At 41.1% G+C, this 18,897-nt stretch overlaps 1 protein-coding gene and 1 pseudogene across 5 annotated transcripts in view; both read left to right on the forward strand.

The window, feature by feature from the left end:
* Positions 1 to 9,957: 9,957 nt before the first annotated feature.
* On the forward strand, positions 9,958 to 10,134 carry LOC141568126 (U2 spliceosomal RNA; annotated as a pseudogene).
* Positions 10,135 to 16,757: 6,623 nt separating this feature from the next.
* TNK2 (tyrosine kinase non receptor 2) overlaps positions 16,758 to 18,897 on the forward strand; it is a 39,542-nt gene continuing 37,402 nt past the window's right edge. For 4 of the 5 annotated variants that reach the window (XM_074330267.1, XM_019723635.2, XM_074330308.1 and 1 more), the window contains exon 1: positions 16,758 to 18,073. The gene's annotated coding sequence lies outside the window, so the exon portion shown is untranslated. The remainder of the gene's footprint in view (positions 18,074 to 18,897) is intronic. The other variant, XM_019723634.2, reaches the window with a different exon arrangement.

Consider the following 18,897-nt stretch of genomic DNA (forward strand, 5'->3'; position numbering starts at 1 on the left):
TCGTTTTCTTATTGTTGAGTTTCAAGAGTTCTTTGTGTATTTTTGATAACTCCTTTATCAGGTAATGCGTCTTACAAATATTTTCCCCTCAATTTGTGGCTTGTCTACTCATTTTCTTGGCATTATCCGTTGCAGAGCATAAGCTTTTAATTTTAATGCAGTCCAACTTAGTCCAACTTATCAATTATTTATTTCATGAATTGTGCCTTTGGTGTTGTATCTAAAAAGTTATTGTCAGACCCTGACCTAGATTTTCTCCTATGTTATCTTCTAAGAGTTATATAGGTATGCATTTTACATTTAGGTCTATGGACCATTTTGAGTTAATTTTTGTAAATGGTATATGGTCTGTGTCTAGATTTATTTATTTTGCATGTGGATATTCCAATTGGTCATTGGTTTTTGTTAAAAAATACTCTAGCAGGACTATCCCCCCAAAAAATATGTGAGCTACCAACGTAATTTTAAATGTCTTTGTAGCACATGAAGAAACTCAAAAGAAACAGGTGAAGTTAATTTTAAAATATTTTGATTCAATAAATCCCATTTAACATTTCAATATGTACACATTAAAAATTATTGCTGTGTTATTTTACATTACTTTTTTTCATACTAAGTCTTCAAAATCTATTGTGCTTATAGCGCATCCCAATTCGGGCTACCCACATTTCAAATGCTTCATAGATACTTATGGTTAGTGGATAGTGGACACTGCTGCTCTATAGCAAAAGGCATAATTGGTAAAGGTTTTCTTCTACAGGCTTTCTACTATGCAATTGCCAAAAAGCCATTATACAATTTAATTTTGTCGGTTCAAATGCCAGCCAGTATTCAGTATAATTGTAGGAAGTGCAGCCACTACAATTGGGAAGCCTTTTAATTGCTTCACCTATGTCCACGCTTTCTCCTGTCAGACTTAGTAGTCACATGCGTAGCCTTGAAGAGGAACAAGACAATAATTTGCTGTATTCTACAGAAGGAAGTGCCTATGTGGAAGGTAATGGGCCAGGAGACAGCCCTAAACAAATATTTGAAGATAATCTGGTTATCTGGAAGATATACCTTTATTTGGAAGTTAACACCTTAGACACTAATATCTTCCTTGTGACTTTCAATGGGTTTATCTTAGGCTTTTGAGTTAAAGCCTTTGCAATTTGCTACATCTGTCCTATAAACTGCCTAATGCTTATTCTATCCCAAATGGGCTGTTTTGACTAGTTGTTAATGCCTTTTTTGAAAATACTTACATACTAATGGTCAAGTGCAGAAGCGTGTGTATTGAATAGTAAGTTTTTTCAGGTATGCAAGGTATATTCATTGAGATAGACCATATGCTGGGGTGTAAAACAAGTCTCAATAAGTTTAAAAGTATTAAAGTTATGCACAGTGAGTTCTCTGACCATAGGAATTAAGCTAGAAATCAGTAACAAGATAACCAGAAAACCCCCAAACATCAGAAATTAAATAGCACATTTGTAAAAAATTTATGGGTCAAAGAAGAAATCACAAGGGAAACTAGAAAATATTTTAAATTTAATGAAAATTAATAAAATTTGTGGATGCAGGTAAAGCAGTACTTAGAGATGTACTGCTCAATACAGTAGCCACAAGCCACATGGTTAAATTTAAATTAATTAAAAAGTTCCTCAGACACACCACGTTTCAAATGCTCAGTCGCCATGTGGTTCATAGCTATTGTATTGGACAGCAGAAAATAGAATATTGCCATCACTGCAGAGATCTACAGGACAGTCATGGCTTAGAGGGAAACTTACAGTTTCCACCTTAACAAGTTAGAGAAAGAAAAGCAAAGTATGCCCAAATGAAATAAAAGAAATATAAAGAGCAAAAGTCAATGAAATGGAAATCAGACAATAGATAAAATTAAAGCCAAAATCTGATTCTTTGGAATGGAAAAAATTATTTAAAATGACAGAAAACAATCACTAATAATCAGGAATAAAAAAGAAGTTATCACCACAGACCCTACAGACATTAAAGGATAATAAAGGTGTACCACAAACAACTTTATGCCAACAAATTTGACCACTTATGTGAAGTAAATTTATTGACGAACTCAACCAAAATTAACACAAAAATCAAGAAATCTGAATTCAAAGAATAGAATTTATCAAAATTTCCCAAAAAGAAAATGAGTCAGTTTCACTATCAATCATTCAAGGAAAGAATAGCACCGATCTTACACAAACCTTTTCAGAAAATAGAGAAGGAGGAAACTGTTAAGGCCATTATAACATATCAAAACCTGACAGACATTACAAAAAATTACAGATCAATATCATGAATATAGATGCAAAAATCTTTAACAAAATACTAGTAATTTGAATCCAATAATATATAAAAGGATAATACTAAACCAAGTAGGGTTTATTCCAGGAATGCAGCGTTAATATTAAAAAATAAATGTGTCCATCAATTTCACACCTCTGTAGGTATTGCTAGTTGAACACTTGGAATGACCAAGGTAGAGCTTGAAGAGGCTGGTAAGTTTCAGTAAATTTGAGTGAATTTTAGCCTTTCGAATGGTGGCTACCATCCCCTACTTCCCAGCCCCACAGTAGGCAGCTGAGAGGAGAGACAGTGGCCCACACTCCTGGCTGGTATAGCTTCCTGGAGCCAGAGTGGGCAATAAGGACCTTGTGTTCCAAATAATCAGGTTTGTGTGTTGATGATTACTACTATTGATTGGTAAGGGACCAGCACAGAGTCTGGCCATTGTTTGAACCCCCATGGTCTGAAGTGGTTTACATGACATTTAGAGAGACACCATTTCCCTTTGCGAGCCAGACATTTAAGGAAATCTTTGTCAGATCACTGGCTGACTTACAGAGATAAAAGAACAGAAACTTCAGTGATAACACACAACAAAGAATATACATTTTACAAAAATAGTTTGAAAGTTACAAATATGGCTCCAGCTCCCAACAAGCAAGATTTAGCAATCCCTGAAGAGTGGGAGAATTAGAGTTCTGGAGTTACCACAACATAACGCTCAATATGTCTAGTCCTCAATATAGAAATTACAGGAAACAGAAACAGGAAAGTATAGCCCAACCACAGGGAAAAAAATAATTTGATGGAAACCAAGACTTTGGAATTATTAAAGAAGTTAAATCAATTGTCTTAAATATGTTTAATGGGCTAAAGGAAACTGGACAAAGAACTAAAGGAAATCAGGAAAACTAGAACAAATGTCAGTAAAGAGAGATAAATTATAAAAAGGAACCAAACAAATTCTGGAGCTGTAAAGTAAAATAAGTGAAATGAAAACATCAGTACAGGTATTCACTATCAAATTTGAGCACATAAAAGATCAATGAACTTAAAGATAAGACTTGAAATTATCCAGTCTGAGGAACACAAAGAAAAAAGAATGAAGAGAAATGAACAGAGCTTTAGAGTCTTGTGAGACCATAAAAAATAGGGATTATAGGAGTCTCAGAAAAAGGAGTCCCAGGGGAAAAGAGCCATAAAGGTGCAGAAAAAATATTTGAAGAAATGATGGTTAAAGTTTCCCAAATCTGAGTAAAGACATGAATATACATATTCAAGAAGTTCAATAAACTCAAAAGAGATCTACACCAAGACACATACAGTCAAATTGTCAAAACTGAAAGAGAAAAATGGAGAATTTTGAAAGCATCAAAAAAGAAGTGACTCATATAAGAAAGCCTCAATAACATTAACAGCTAATTTCTCTTTGGAAACCATGGAGGTCAGAAGGTAATGGGACAACATATTTTAAATCCTGAAAGAAAAAATTCAACCAATAATTCTGTATCTGGCAAAACTTTCCTTCAAGATTGAAGGAGAAATTAAGACATTTCCAAGCAAACAAAAATTTAGGGAATTCATTACTAGCAGACCTGCTCTACAAGAATGGCTAAAGAGAGTCATTCAGGCTGAAATGAAAGGATACTAGACAATAACTCAAAGACAGGAAAAAAATGAAGAATATTGGTAAAGGTAACTACATATTGGTAAAGGTAAATATAAAAACCAGTATTATTGTACTTTTGGTATGGTTTGTAGTTTTTCTTTTTCCTATGTTATTTAATAGACAAATACATAAGACAATAATTATAAACCTATGTTAATGGACATACAACGTATAAAGATGTAATCTGTGACAATAGCAACCGTGTTTCCCCAAAAATAAGACCTAGCTGGACAATCAGCTCTAATGGGTCTTTTTGAGCAAAAATTAATGTAAGACCCTGTCTTACATAAGACCGGGTCTTATAGTAAAATAAGACCAGATCTTACATTAATATTTGCTCCAAAAGACGCATTAGAGCTGATTGCCAGGCTAGGTCTTATTTTCAGGGAAAATGGAATATAAAGAGGAAAGGACAGGGAGGTACAGGAGCAGAGTGTATACTATTGAAGTTAAGTTGGTATTATTCAGAGTAGGTCTTTATAAGTTTAAGATGTTAATTTTAATCCCCAAGGTAACCACTATGAAAATAATTTTTAAATATACAGAAAAGAAAATAAGGGAGTTAATATATGACAAAAGATTAAATCATAAATGATCTCAAAGAATAGAGGAATTGAGGAACAAAAAAAATAAGACATACAGAAAACAAACATGTATGGCAGAATAAAATCTTATTAATCCAGTAATCACATTAAATGTAAATGGACTAAACTCTCCCATCAAAAGGCAGAGATTGGCATATTGAATTAAAAAAAAAGGGTACCTCCCAGGTTGTGTAAGCTTCTGTAAGGGCTTAGCCTCATGGGACCTTAATTTTCTGACCAGAAAACTCCATAATCATATCTGCCTCATTGTTGTATTGCATGTAATTCTATGAAAATATTTAAGGCATTATGCAAATATTAAAATCTGTTATGATGATCTCTAAAAATGTAAAAAAAAAAAAAAAAGGATCCATCTATTAATATATGCTGTCTACAAGAGACTCACTTTAGATATAAGGACAGAGAGAGGTTGAAAGTAAAAAGATAGTCCATGCAAATAGTAAGCAAAAGAGAGCTGGGTGGCTATATTATCAGACAAAATAGACTTTAAATCAAAATAGTTTACAAAGATGAAGGACATTATATATTGATAAAAGATTTGATACAGCAAGAAGATATAATAATTATAAACATATATGTACTTAATAGGACCCCAAAATATATGACAACAGTGATAGAATTAAAAGTAGAAATAGATACTTCTAAAATAATAGTTGCAGACTTCAATACTCCACTCGCAATAATGGATAGAACAACCAGACAAAAGATAAATAAGTAAATAGAGAATTTTAACAACACCATAACCTAATAGATCCAGCAGATAGTCCAACAATACACAAAAATTAACCAAAAAATAGATCAAATACCTAAACTTAAAAGCCCAAACCATAAAACTCCTAGAATAAAACAGGGGAAACCTTCATAACTTTGGATTTGGCAATGATTTCTTGGATATGACACCAAAAGCACAGAAAACAAAGTAAAAAGAAAAAAAAGTAAATTGGACTTCATTTAAAATAAAAGCATCATAGCACATTATTAAGAGAGTGAAAAGACAACCAATAGAAGAAAAAATTGTAAATCATATATTTGATAATATGTAGAATATACAAAGAACCAAAAACAACCCAATTTAAAAATGGGCAAAAGATTTGAATGGACATTTTTCCAAAGGAGATATACAAATGGTCAATAATCACATGAGAAGATGCTCAACATCTTTAGTCGTTAAAGAAATGCATCAAAACCACCATGAGATACCACTTCACACACTTTATACTTCATAAATTAAGGTTATTATTTTTTTTAAAGGAAAATAAGAAGTGTTGCCAAGGATGTGGAGAAATTGAAACCCTCATGCATTGCTAATAGAAATGTAAGATGGCACAACAGCTGTGGAAAACAGTTTGGTGGTTCTTCAGAAGGTTAAACATAGAATTACGATATAATCCAATAATTCTACTCCTGGTATACCAATTATAGCATTATTCACAAGAGTCCAAATGCGGAGACAACCTGAGTATCCATCAACAGATGAATGGATAAACTACATATGGTATATACATATAATAGACTATTCTTTAGCCATAAAAAATTAAATTTTAATACATGGTACCTTGAAAACCCTATGCTAAGTGAAAGAAGTCATTCACAAAAAAAACCACATAAGATATGAATCCATTTATATGAGATGTTCAGGATAGGTAAATCTATAGAGACAGAAAATAGATTAGTGATTGCCAGAGGCTAGGTGAAGAGGGAATACCAAGTGACTGTTAATGGGTATGGGGTTTCTACTTGCAGTGATGAAAGTGTTCTACAATTATGTATGGATGATGGTTGCAGAACTATGTGACTATGTTATAAATCATTGAATTGTACACTTTTAAAGAGTGAATTTTATAGTATATACAGTATATATCAATAAAATTATTAAAAATAATCAGGGAATTCATAATATTAACAGAATAAAGGAGAAAACCCATATAATTACACCACAGATGCAAAAAAGCTTCTGGAAAGATTCCCACCATTTCATGATTCATAAATTCTCAGAAAACTAGAAATAGTAGGGAACTTCCTCACACTAATAAAAGGGAATTTATGAAAAACTTACAGCAAATATTCATATTGTATGGTGAAAGACTGAATTGCTCACCTATAAGATTATGGATAAGGAAATGATGTCCATTTTTACTGCTTCTATTTAACATTGTACTGGATACCCTAGCCAGTGCAACAAGGCAAAAAAAAAAGAAAAAAAAAAAAAGAAAAGGCATATAGAATAGAAAGAAAGAAAATTGCCCTTATTTGCAGAGTATATGGTTGTTTAGATAGAAAATCCCAGATAGTCTACAAAACAACTTCTAGAACTAATAAGTGAATTTATCAAAGTCACAGGATACAAGGTCAATATACTAAAATCAATTGCATTCTTATGTACTAGCAGCAAACAATTGTAAAAAAAAAAATCAATTTATAGTAGCACCAAAAAACAGAATACTTAGGAAAGAAATCTAACAAAAGATACCCACAATTTCAATGCTTAAAACTACAAAATGTTGCTGAGAGATATTAAAGATTTAAATTAATGCAGAAATATACCATGTTTATGGATTGGAAGACTCAATATTGTCAAGATGTCAATTGTCCCCAAATTGATCTATAGAGTCAACACAACCCCAATAAAAATTCTAAGGGGCGTTGCATTTGTATATACCAATAATAAAATATCAGAAGGAGAAATTAAGAAAATCCCATTTACAATTGCTTCAAAGACTATAAAATACCTAGGAATAAATTTAATCAAAGAAGTGAAAGATTTGTACTCAGAAAATTATAAAACACTGAGGAGAGAAATTAAAGAAGATACAAATAGATGGAAACACATACCATGTTCATGGATAGGAAGAATTAATATTGTTAAAATGTCCATACTGCCTATACAAGGCAATATACAGATTCAACGCAATTCCTATCAAGCTACCAAGGATATTTTTCACAGAAATAGAACATATAGTCCTAAAATTTATATGGAACGATAAAAGACCCAGATTGCCTCCGCAATCTTCAGAAATAACACAGTGGGAGGTATAACGATACCTGACATCAAATCATACTACAAGGCTACAGTAATCAAAACAGCATGGTACTGGCATAAAAATAGATACATAGATCAATGGAACAGAATAGTGAGCCCAGAAATAAATCCAGGCCTATATGGTCATTAAATCTACGACAATGGAAGCAAGAATTTACAGTGGGGTAAAGACAGTCTATTCAATAAATGGTGCTGGGAAACCTGGACAGACACATGCAAAAAAATGAAGCTGGACCACCTCCTTACACCATATACAAGAATCAATTCAAAATGGATTAAAGACTTAAATGTAAGATCTGAAACCATAAAACTCCTAGAAGAAAATATAGGAAGAAAGTTTATAGACAGTACCTGGAATAAGAGTTTTACTGATATATCCCCTCGGGCAAGGGAAGTAAGAGAAAAAATAATCATGCGGGGTTACATTAAACTAAAAAGCTTTTTCACAGCAAAGGAAACCATCAATAAAACAAAAAGGGATCCTACTGAGTGGGAGAACATATCTGCCAATGATATATCCGATAAGGGGTTAATATCCAAAATTTATAAAAAAACTCACTCAACTCCAAAAAAACAACCCAATTGAAAAATGGGCAGAGGACATGAAGAGAGATTTTTCTAAAGAGGACATACAGATGGCAAACAGACCATATCAAAAAGTGCTCAACCTCACTAATCATTAGAGAAATGCAAATAACCACAATGAGATACCACTTCACCCCAGTCAAAATGGCTATCATCAATAAATCAACAAACAACAAGTGCTGGAGAGGATGTGGAGAAAAGGGAACCCTCATGCACTGTTAGTAGGATTGCAGATTGGTGCAGCCACTATGGAAAACAGTATGGAGGTATCTTAAAAAACTGAAATGGAACTAACTACCTTATGACCCAGCAATTCCACTCCTAGGTATCTATCCAGAGAAATCCAAAACTCTAATTTGAAAAAATTTATGCATCCCGATGTTTATGGCAGCACTATACACAATAGCCAACACATGGAAACAACTGAAATGCCCATTGGTAGACAACTGGATTAAGAAACTGTGGCACATTTATACAATGGAATATTACACAGCCATAAAGAAGAATGAGGGCCAGCCTGGTGGCTCAGGCGGTTGGAGCTCCATGCTCCTAATGCTGAAGGCTGCTGGTTTGATTCCCACATGGGCCAATGAGCTCTCAACCACAAGGCTGCTGGTTGGATTCCTCGACTCACGCAAGGGATGGTGGGCTCCGCCCCCTGCAACTAAGATTGAACACGGCACCTTGAGCTGAGCTGCCGCTGAGCTCCTGGATGGCTCAGTTGGTTGGAGCGTGTCCTCTCAACCACAAGGTGCCGGTTTGACTCCCGCAAGGGATTGTGGGCTGTGCCCCCTGCAACTAGCAACGGCAACTGGACCTGGAATTGAGCTGTGCCCTCCACAACTAAGATTGAAAGGACAACAACTTGACTTTGAAAAAATCCTGGAAGTACACACTGTCCCCCAATAAAGTCCTGTTCCCCTTCCCCAATAAAAAAAATAAATCTTAAAAAAAAATGAAATCTTACCATTTGCAACAATATGGATGGACCTAGAGAACATTATGCTAAGTGAAATAAGTCAGACAGAGAAAGACAAATACCATATGCTTTCACTTATATGTGGAATCTAAAGAAAATAATAAATGAATGAACTGATCAGAAACAGTCTCAGAGACAAAGAGGAAAAACAGGGTTGCTACATGGGAGGGGGGGTGGTGATAAGGGGGACGGCGAGGGGATTAGAAAGCACAATCGGTAACCACAAGATTGCCACTGGGATATGAAAGTCAATTTGGGGAATGTAATCAATAATGTTGTAAAGACTTTGTGGGGTATCTGATGGACACGTCTCATTAGGGAGACCACTTCAGGGAAGATGCCTGATCACTGCACTGTACACCTGAAGCTGAAGCTGAACAATAATGAATGTCAACTACAATCATATATATATATATATATATATATATATATATATATATATATATATATATGTGTATGTATGTATGTATATATATATATATATATATATATATATATATATATATGTATATATTTACAAGAGTGGAGTACAGCTTTAGGAATAGAGACAGTGGAAATGTAATGGCTGTGTGCGATGTCAGAGGGGTAGTAGATGGGGGAGGGGGGTTATCACTGTGTGAGGGATATAAATGATAAATATCTAACTATTACATTGTTTTGTACACCTGAAACTAATAAAAAAAATTCTAAGTGGCTTTTTTTTTTTTTTTTGCAGAAATTGACAAGCTGATAATAAGATTTATATGGAGATGCAGAAGACCCAGTGAAGCAACTTTTAAAAAGAAGAATCACTTCTTGGTCTTTGGCTAAGGTCAAGTATAGTATCTGCTATTATCTAATATGTCTCTACCGAGGATAATATAGTAAACGGGTTTTTGGAACAGGGAGACAGAATAGGAGCTTGCTCCATCTGCTTCACTCCTTGATTTGGTATTGTAGTATTTCCAGGAATGATGCACAGAGAAAGAGGATAAGAAGAACAATACGAACAAAGTCAGAGATATTACCCTACCTGAGTTCAAGACTTACCATACACCTATAGGAATCAAGACAGTTTGGTACAGGTAAAAGCGTAGATATATAGAATACAATTGAGTTCAGATAAAAACCCATCCATATATGGTTGATTGAGTTTTTACAAAATGCCAAGGCAATTCAATAAGAGACAGACAAGTCTTTCTAGCAAACAGTGCTTGATCAACTGGATATCCACAGGGAGGAAAAAATGAACATTGACTCTTACCTCACAGCATAAACAAAAATCAACTCAACGTACTCATAGATCATAGACTTACATGTAAAAATCTAAAATTATAAAATTTCTAGAAAAACACATACAGGAGAAAATCTTTGGGGTAGGCAATGGTGATAGAATTCAAAAAGCCTGACACAGTGAAAGGTTGATCAATTAGACTTCATCTAAATTAAAAAATGTTGCTTTTCAAAAGATAACTATTTGAAAAATAAAAAGGCAAACCACATACTGGAAGAAAGTATTTGCAAATCATATTATATATTTGATAAAGGGCTTATACCCAGAAGATATAAAGAACTCTTACAACTCAATAATAAGACAGTCCAAATTTTTTGAGTGGGCAAAAGATTTGAATAGGTCTTCACAAAATAAAGTGTACAAGAAGGAGCACGTGAAAAGATGCTCAACATCACCAATCATCAGGGGAATGCAAATGAAAACCAACAGGGAGATATCTACGCATTCATTAAAATGGCTAAAATTAAAAAGACTGACTATACCATGTGCTGGTGATGGTGTTGAGCAACTAGAACTTTTATATTCTACTAATGGGAATGTAAAATATTACTACTACTTTGGAAAACAGCTTGGCAGTTTCTTTAAAAGTTAAAATATACACTCACTATGTGACTCAGCCATTCTAGGTCTCATCCAAGAGAAATGAGAACATGTAGCTACAAAGGCTGGTACTCAAAGGTTCATGGAAGTTTTACTTGTAATAGCTCAAAATGGAAACAACCCAAATAGCTATTAAAATGTATTATAGTTATACAATGGATATCTACTTAGCTCTGAAAAGAAACTGGATTCCATTTATATAAAATTCTAGAAAAGGCAAACTAACCTATAGTGACAGAAAGAAAATCACTTGTTGCCTGGGTGTGGGGGGGAGAGATTAGAGCAAGTGGGGAGGAATGGCAGGGAGGGAGTACCAAGGGGCATAAAGAAACTTTTGAGGATGTTGGAAATGCGATTGTGGGGATGGTTTCACCAAGTATGTATACTTAAGTCAAACGCATCAAGTTATACAAATTTAAATTGTGTAACGTATTGTACATCAGTTATACCTTAATAAAATAGTAAAATAAAAATGCACATATACATTACAGTATCGTGCTTTGTTCACATTAATTATAAACCTCGAATGAGTCACAGCTATACAAATAAATATACTTTATGCTTTAAAGTACATTTAAAAATGCTGTATATTATGCATTATTCAGATATGCCATAACCTTGTGTTAGCAGTCCCATTTTAAGGAACATCTAAGCTAGTTCCGTTTTGTTACTGCATGTTATATTTAACTGAGCATCTATCCATTTCTATCATCTATCTATCTATCTATCTATCTATCTATCTATCTATCTATCTATCTATCTATCTGTTAGTCATCTTTGTGCACAAGCAGAGGCTTATCTGTAGAATAAATACCTAGAAAACTGTGGGCTTTCCTGGGATGGTCATCATCTGAGCAAAAGGAAGAAGAAACAGTCAGCTAAGGATGTGCTGTGTCTACACTACAAATGGGGAGATTTAAACAAAGGAGAGAGAAACAGCAAGAAGGTATAGACGTGAAAAAATACCTCAGCATTTAAGTGTAAGACCTGACTGCTCCTCATTTCTAAAGTCAGTACACTAAGTTCCAGGGGAAGCCAGATTTCATGGTTCATGGACATAAAGGAGTCGGTCAAGAATAAAAGAGCCAGTCCTTCATATGTTTAGTCTTGTCTCCCTAATAGCAATTTCTTGATTATGCATATTGGGCCATGTCTTATATGATTGTGCCAAACACTGACTGCACTTACATAGATAAGTACCTGTAGCCACTGGTCCATTTATTGATTATTAACTTCAACTCTAGGTGTCCGCCAGGGGGCAGTAGAACCCAGGACTATGGCTCTCCTTTCCGAATAGCCCCTGTAGATCCAGGGTTTGTATCTCTTGGCTCATTTGGCCCTTTCTGTAGCTGGGCAGCGGAAGCAGCTGGCGGCGCCTCCTTCCAATGCCCTAGTAAGGTTTTGAAATCGAATTGCTTGGGTACATGTGAGCCCGGCCCCTTGAGCACCTCCGGGGAGCTCTGACTTGCTCCATAGGGAGAGGGCACGGTCTGTTCTTGGTCCTGGGACCACATGGCCTGGGTTAGCAAACAGTCCCATGCCTCAGAATTCTTTCGGATATCCCTCCCTTCACCTCGAGGCAAATGGTCCCTTGCTAAGAACTCTTCATCGAATCAGATTGTCTGTTCACATACCAGTCCTGATTCCACACCTCACTTCACTCCTGCCTCAGCTCAGGCATTTTCTAGGCACTGCGGGGACTCTAGGGAACTAAGCACCTACCATTTCTGGTTGCACATTGGAATCCCCTGCAGAGCTTTTACAAACTATGGATGCTGAGCCACTCCCCAGAAGTTCCAATTTAATCGTTCTGAGCACCAGTGTTTTTAAAAACCTCCCATATGATTCTTACCGTGTTTCCCCGAAAATAAGACCTAGCCGGACAATCAGCTTTAACCTGTCTTTTGGAGCAAAAATTAATATAAGACCAGATACTATATTATATTGTATTATATTATATTATATTATTATATTATATTATACCCGGTCTGGGTCTTATATTAATTTTTGCTCCAAAAGACACATTAGAGCTGATGGTCCGATTAGGTCTTATTTTCGGGGAAACACAGTATATGCAGCATTATTGAGAATCTCTGGGCCCAAGGCCTTGCTCTATCAAAGTGTAGATAGAAATGCAGAATCTCAGTACCCCACTCCCAAGCTGCTGAATCAGAATCTGCATTTCAACAAGATCCCGAGATTATTCTGTTGCACCCTGAAGTTTGAGAAGCAGGGATCTAGTAGGTATATCACTCTGCTTCACTCAGGCTCAGTGCCCTGGCCTGACTCACAGCCTCCACAACTTTCTCAAGTTGGAGCAGTGGCTTTCAAAAGTTTTGGACTGTAACCTACAGAAAGAAATAGATTTCCTATCAAGAGGTAGAGCACATATATATGTGTATATATAATGAAACAAAAATGTCACCAAATAAGACCTTTACTACCTGTGATTGCACTCTCATTCATTCAGTAAATATTGTTGGCACCTCCTGCGTGCTAGGCATTGTTCTAGGTACCGGTGCCAGTCTATTCCCAGACAAAAATACCTGTGATTGTGGAGTTTACATTCTGTGTGTGTGTGTGGGGGGGGGGGGTTGGGGGGGGAGGGTTGTCAGAAAGTTAAAAATAAATTCTGAGTATGAAGGGCATGCTAAGAAAATTCAGAGCCCCTCCTCCCAGTGATAGGGCAGCCTGCGGACCCGATCCTAGCCCAATTGGAGGCAGCCTTGGGCTATGAAGTTTAGAACCCAAAGACTTAGAGCCTGAGGGTCAGTTGGCCCTGTTACTGACTGCATCTCATTTATAAAATGGGTGTAATAACAAAACAACTCCAGACAGAATTGTCCTAAAATTCAGACATCAGGGAACTGTGGAAGAATGGCTCTTTCTGCACCCCCATTGTCTGGTATTGGACCCAAGGGCCCTGGCCAGAGGACAGTAGGGCAATTTTCTTTTGCACCTCTCCGGATGTATGTTATACTACAATAAAAGGTTAAAAAAAATTACATTCTGATATTTTCTACTCTATTATTGTCCTCTTTTATTAAAAAAAAAAAAGCCAGTCAAAACCCACTAAATTCAGTTCACCTCCTCTAATAGGCTGTGACAGTAGTTTAATAAACATTATTTTAGAAAACAAAACAGAACACAACCAAATATCTTCAGCTCAATCACTCGGCAGCATCCACCACTCTTGGCTGAACACCTGCTTGCAGGTATAAGCTAGGCTATCTGTCACCACCCCGCAGGTGCCTTCCTTGCCCTCCTGCTTCCCCCACAGTGCAACCATCTCACAATGGAGATTCTTTACGGGCACCACCACAAGCCTCGCTCAGGCAGCTTGGTCCACCTCCACTTAGAAATAGACCTGACAAGCCCTTCTCCCTGCAGTCATTCTGCTGTGGGCAACTCTCCTCAAGTTCCAGATCTAGGAAGAGATTGGCACAGGCATGTTAGAGGGTTAGGGTTATCCCTGCAGCTACCTCCTGAATCTTCTGAGCCTTATGCTTTAGACTGTATCTCATTTCCTCTGTTACGCTGTCAGCTCTCTGGGGGCAGAGCAGTCTCCTTGTGTGTCCCTGGCTACTAGTACTGGAGTCACAAAACAGTGCAGAGAAGGAGATGGCCTCAAAGACATCTCCCAGTACAGCCCGTGCTCAAGGTGGTTTGTGGGGACAGTCCAGGAGCTGGGACTACCGTGTTTCCCTGAAAATAACACCGGGTCTTATATTAATGTTTGCTCCAAAAGACGCATCAGGGCTTATGCTCAGGGGATGTCATCCTGAAAAATCATGCTAGGGCTTATTTTCTGGCTAGGTCTTATTTTCGGGGAAACACGGTAGGTGGATGGGGGAAAGAAGCAGGAGGCCTCTTTTCTGTGAGCCTAAAGCTCCAGATAACCATGCACTATAAGGATGTAAGAGGCATGGATCTGGCTTTTGAGGGCAACTGGAGGAGAAATAGGAAAATAGGGAGCTGGGTCCCCCTAAAAGAATCACCTATCAGTACTAAGGATACAGGCGCTTTGATTCCTTGCTTTGTTTGATTTGGAGCTTGATTTACCAGCAGAGAAGCTTGCTTCAAATCAGTTGTTTGCATCGATTGACCCTCCCCCCTGCCACCCCATTCCCCCCCAAATCTACTCAGAACTAATGCCTCCGAAAGCAAGGCTCCTGGGTTTGGCGTTGCTTTGTTGTGCCTTAGTGGTTCAGAGCAGACTTTGGAGTCAGAAAACTGAATTTGAATTCTGGCTTCACCACCAGCTGTATGATCCTGAGCAAGGTACTTTAACCATGTACGTAGAGCCTCAGTTCTGCCGTCTGTAAAATAGGGGTGATAATGTGTACTTCATTGGGTTGTGGTGGGGGTTGGATGAGAATAAATGCCATGTGCAGGGCCTTACCCATAGGAAGTCTCCAAAAACCTTAGCAATTGTCATTACTGAGGGAGGTTGGGGAGAGGATGCCCCTCAGATTCCTTTCCCCTGACTTTCTCCCCTGAGAAACAAGAGGGAAGACCTTAGCCTAGAGTCCTGCCTGCCCTAAACCCTCTCTTGGACCTGGTAGGGTACATTTATCTCCTGCTCAGCAGCGCTGGCTCCATGGGGAAGGGCTGCCGTTACACACACTGTTATCAAATGATTTAATAGAAAGTTGCCCTGCCCACCTCACAGGGCAAGATGCCCCGATCCAAATCCACCCAGTCCAGCCCCCGCATTGGTGTCTGAAAACATCCTCTTCTCATTGCCCTACTGTCCTCTGGCCAGGGCCCTTGGGCCCAATCTCAGACAATGGGGGTGCAGACAGAGCCATCCTTAACACAGTTCCCTGATGTCTGATTTTTGGGACAATTCTGTCTGGAGTTGTTTACTATTACACTCATTTAATAGATGAGATACAGTCAGTAACAGGGCCAACTGGCCCTAAGCCTTTGGGTTCTAAACTTCACAGGCCAAGACTGCCTCCAATTGGGCTAGGAGCTGGGTCTGCAGGCTGCCCTATCACTAGGAAGAGGGGCTCTGAATTTTCTCCTTCAGGGTTGGGGGAGATGAGGGCCTAAGAGGGAGCAGTGTAGGGCAAAGCAAGGTTCCCCCACCCCCACCCCTTGCCTGGGATGCTTTCTGCCTGTGCTCCTGGCAGGACGTGTCACAGGCCTCAGACCAGCTCTTTCAAGTATCCTTCCAGTACCCTCTGCCTTCAGCTGGCCTCAGGGAAAGGGTGGGTGTGGCCCAGGTTCCTATGCCACTGGACTGCGGTTTAGGGATTAAGACTAGAAGCCCTCTCTGCAAACACTCATGGATTGTGACCTTGTAAACTTTCCAATTCAACCTCCTCATTTTAGAAACGAAGCAACTGAGGTCAGATGGAAATGACCTTTTACACTGTCACATGGTAAATCAACAGGAGCTGAAGTGCTACTTAGAATTCGAGACTCCTATTTCAGTGCTCCTCCATTGGCTGTGGTTGACTGCACCTTCACATTGTGAATTCTCTACCTTCCACTTCACCTCTCCTTCCTTTTTTGGCATCACAGGAAGGCGCAAGCTGGGCCTGGGGTGGAGAGAAGGATGAAATGAAGACTGCCAGAGATAGGGGGACCGGAGAGAGGGGGCGGGGGGAGGAGTAAGCGGTACCTGACCCTTTAAGAGGGCGGGCCGGACCCCGCCCCCTCGAGGCAGCGCAGGCGCACGCGGGCTCCAGGAACTCCGGCGGGAGGGCGGGCGCTCCTGGCTCGCGGGCCGGCGCGCGGGGCCGCAGCACCTGCGGGGGCCGGCGCAGGGCGCGGCGCCCGGTGGGCGGACGTCGACGCCCGGAGGCGAGGGCGGGGAGGCGTGACGGGGACGTCGGGCTGACAGCGGAGCGGAGGGGACGCGACCCCGCAGCCCCCTTCCCCGGGGGACGGGGCGGAAGGAGCGGGCGGGGGACGGTGTGAGCGAGCGCGGAGGGCAGCACCATCTGGAGAGGCGGGACCGCGCGGCCTCTGGGGGGCAAGCGAGTGCGCTGGGCAGTGCGGGCGGGGGACCCCAGGCGGGGCGCGCAGGAGGAGCGTGGTGGGCTCAGCCCAGCGCTGCCAGAGCAGCAGCCGCAGCGGGTCGGGGTTCTCAGCTGGGGCCCGCAGCACCTCCGCGGGCTGAAGCTCGGCGTGGAGGAGCAGGGGGGCGTGGGTCCGGCCGTGCAGGAGGAAGGCGGGGTGGGTCCGGGGGTGCAGGAGCGGGGCGGCCGCGGCCACGAGCCCAGCCTGGGGGTGGTGTGGGGGCCGCCAGACGGCGCGGACTGGAGGCGCCCGCCGCTGTGGACGGGCTCCGCGAGCTGGCCTGTGGTGCAGGAGGAGGGGCTGGGGCCCCACAAGCAGTACCAGGAGAAGGGAGGCGGCATCCCCGCAGTGCAGGAGCGGGGGGAGGCCCGCGCCGGGGTGCAGGAGCGGGGGGAGGGGAGCTCACGCAGGCCACTGCAGCTGTCCGAGTTCGGGGACCGCTCCTGGGAGCGCGGGGAGGGGCTCGAAAGTTCCGGGGAGCAGGGTGAGCACTATTGGGAGAGCTGCGGGCACCACAGACGGGAGGCGGTGGTTCTAGGAGAGGTCCCTACTCGCCGAGGGAGACTCGAGGTGGTGGGGAGGGCGCGGCCTGTGGGGCCCCAGGGGCCTGAGGGGGAGGGACGCCTAGGGGTGCAGGAAGCAAATTGGCTGCCCGGGGTGCAGGAGGGACAGGTGGTGCTGGCTGTCCAAGAAACATACCTGGACGGGAAGAGGTCCCAGGAGGGAGAGGCGGCCCCTGAGGGGCACAGGATCCGGAGGCGCCGGCGGAGGAGGAGGTGGTAACCTACAGGCTGGATGTCGAGCCAGTAACGCCCTAGGGCCAAACCGAGGGCAAAATGTAGGAGTTTGGGGAGTGGGGAGCAGAAGAGCGCTGTGAACCTGAGAGCGTTGGGAGCCACTGCCCGAGTGCAGGCAGTGTCCTGCTGGATCGTGTTCTGCCACCTCAGCCTGGACATCATCGAAGCTGTGTCTACAGGGAGGCAACAGAAGGCAGCAGGTAAGGAAGCCCTGTTTCTGTTCTCAGCTGGAATTGGTATGTTTGGAAGCAGGGGGGCTGCAGTTACCTCAGGAGAGAGTGGTCTCTAAACTGCCTTTGTTCGTTGCCCTGTGTTTAAGTCTGGGGAGGGAGGAAGCAGTGCAGTTTTCACAACAGCCAGGCAGGAACCCTCCCTCCAGTGCTGTATATGCCAGCTAGAGTGATGGGGCATTTCCTTAGAGTCTAGACTGGAGGTGAGACTGCCTGGGTGGCTGCCAGGCCTGGGCAGAAGGAGGAGAGGGGTAGCCCCAGCCTGAGGTTGCAGAGGAAGTAGTCACCCCTCCACCTGTTTATCTGTGGAATTAGGGGTGCCTCGGTGCCATAGCTGGGATGGTGCTATCAGCATAGGTTGTTGCCTTAAGTCCTCAAAACCACATTCTAAAAAAGGGAAGAGGGCAGCATTGCGCTAACAGGGCCTTATCTTGTAGCCCTGTTGGCCACGTGAGCTGAGGTGTGAGTATGGCAGTCAGTGCCTTGGGCACGAGCCTGACCTGCTCCCGCCACACCTTCTTGTCACAGTTGATTAATACTGAGGGCCCAGAGCCAAGGATAACTAGTGGGCAGAAGGGTGGAGCGCTACTGGGGAGTGAGTCTGTCTCCTTATGGGCTCTCAGGACCCCGGCCTGAAAGGGATGGGAGAGAAGGAGGTATTTGCACCGCTGGACTCTGGGCATCCTCTGTGTTCCAGACCTCAGCCCCACCCACTCGAGGTGGACAGATGGGCAGCTGTGGCATCATGGGTTCTGTACCAGCTGGGGCCAGCTCCTCGCCCAGCCTAGAGGTGG

The sequence above is a fragment of the Rhinolophus sinicus genome, linkage group LG01, assembly GCF_036562045.2.
Source record: "Rhinolophus sinicus isolate RSC01 linkage group LG01, ASM3656204v1, whole genome shotgun sequence".
Classification (NCBI taxonomy): domain Eukaryota; kingdom Metazoa; phylum Chordata; class Mammalia; order Chiroptera; family Rhinolophidae; genus Rhinolophus; species Rhinolophus sinicus.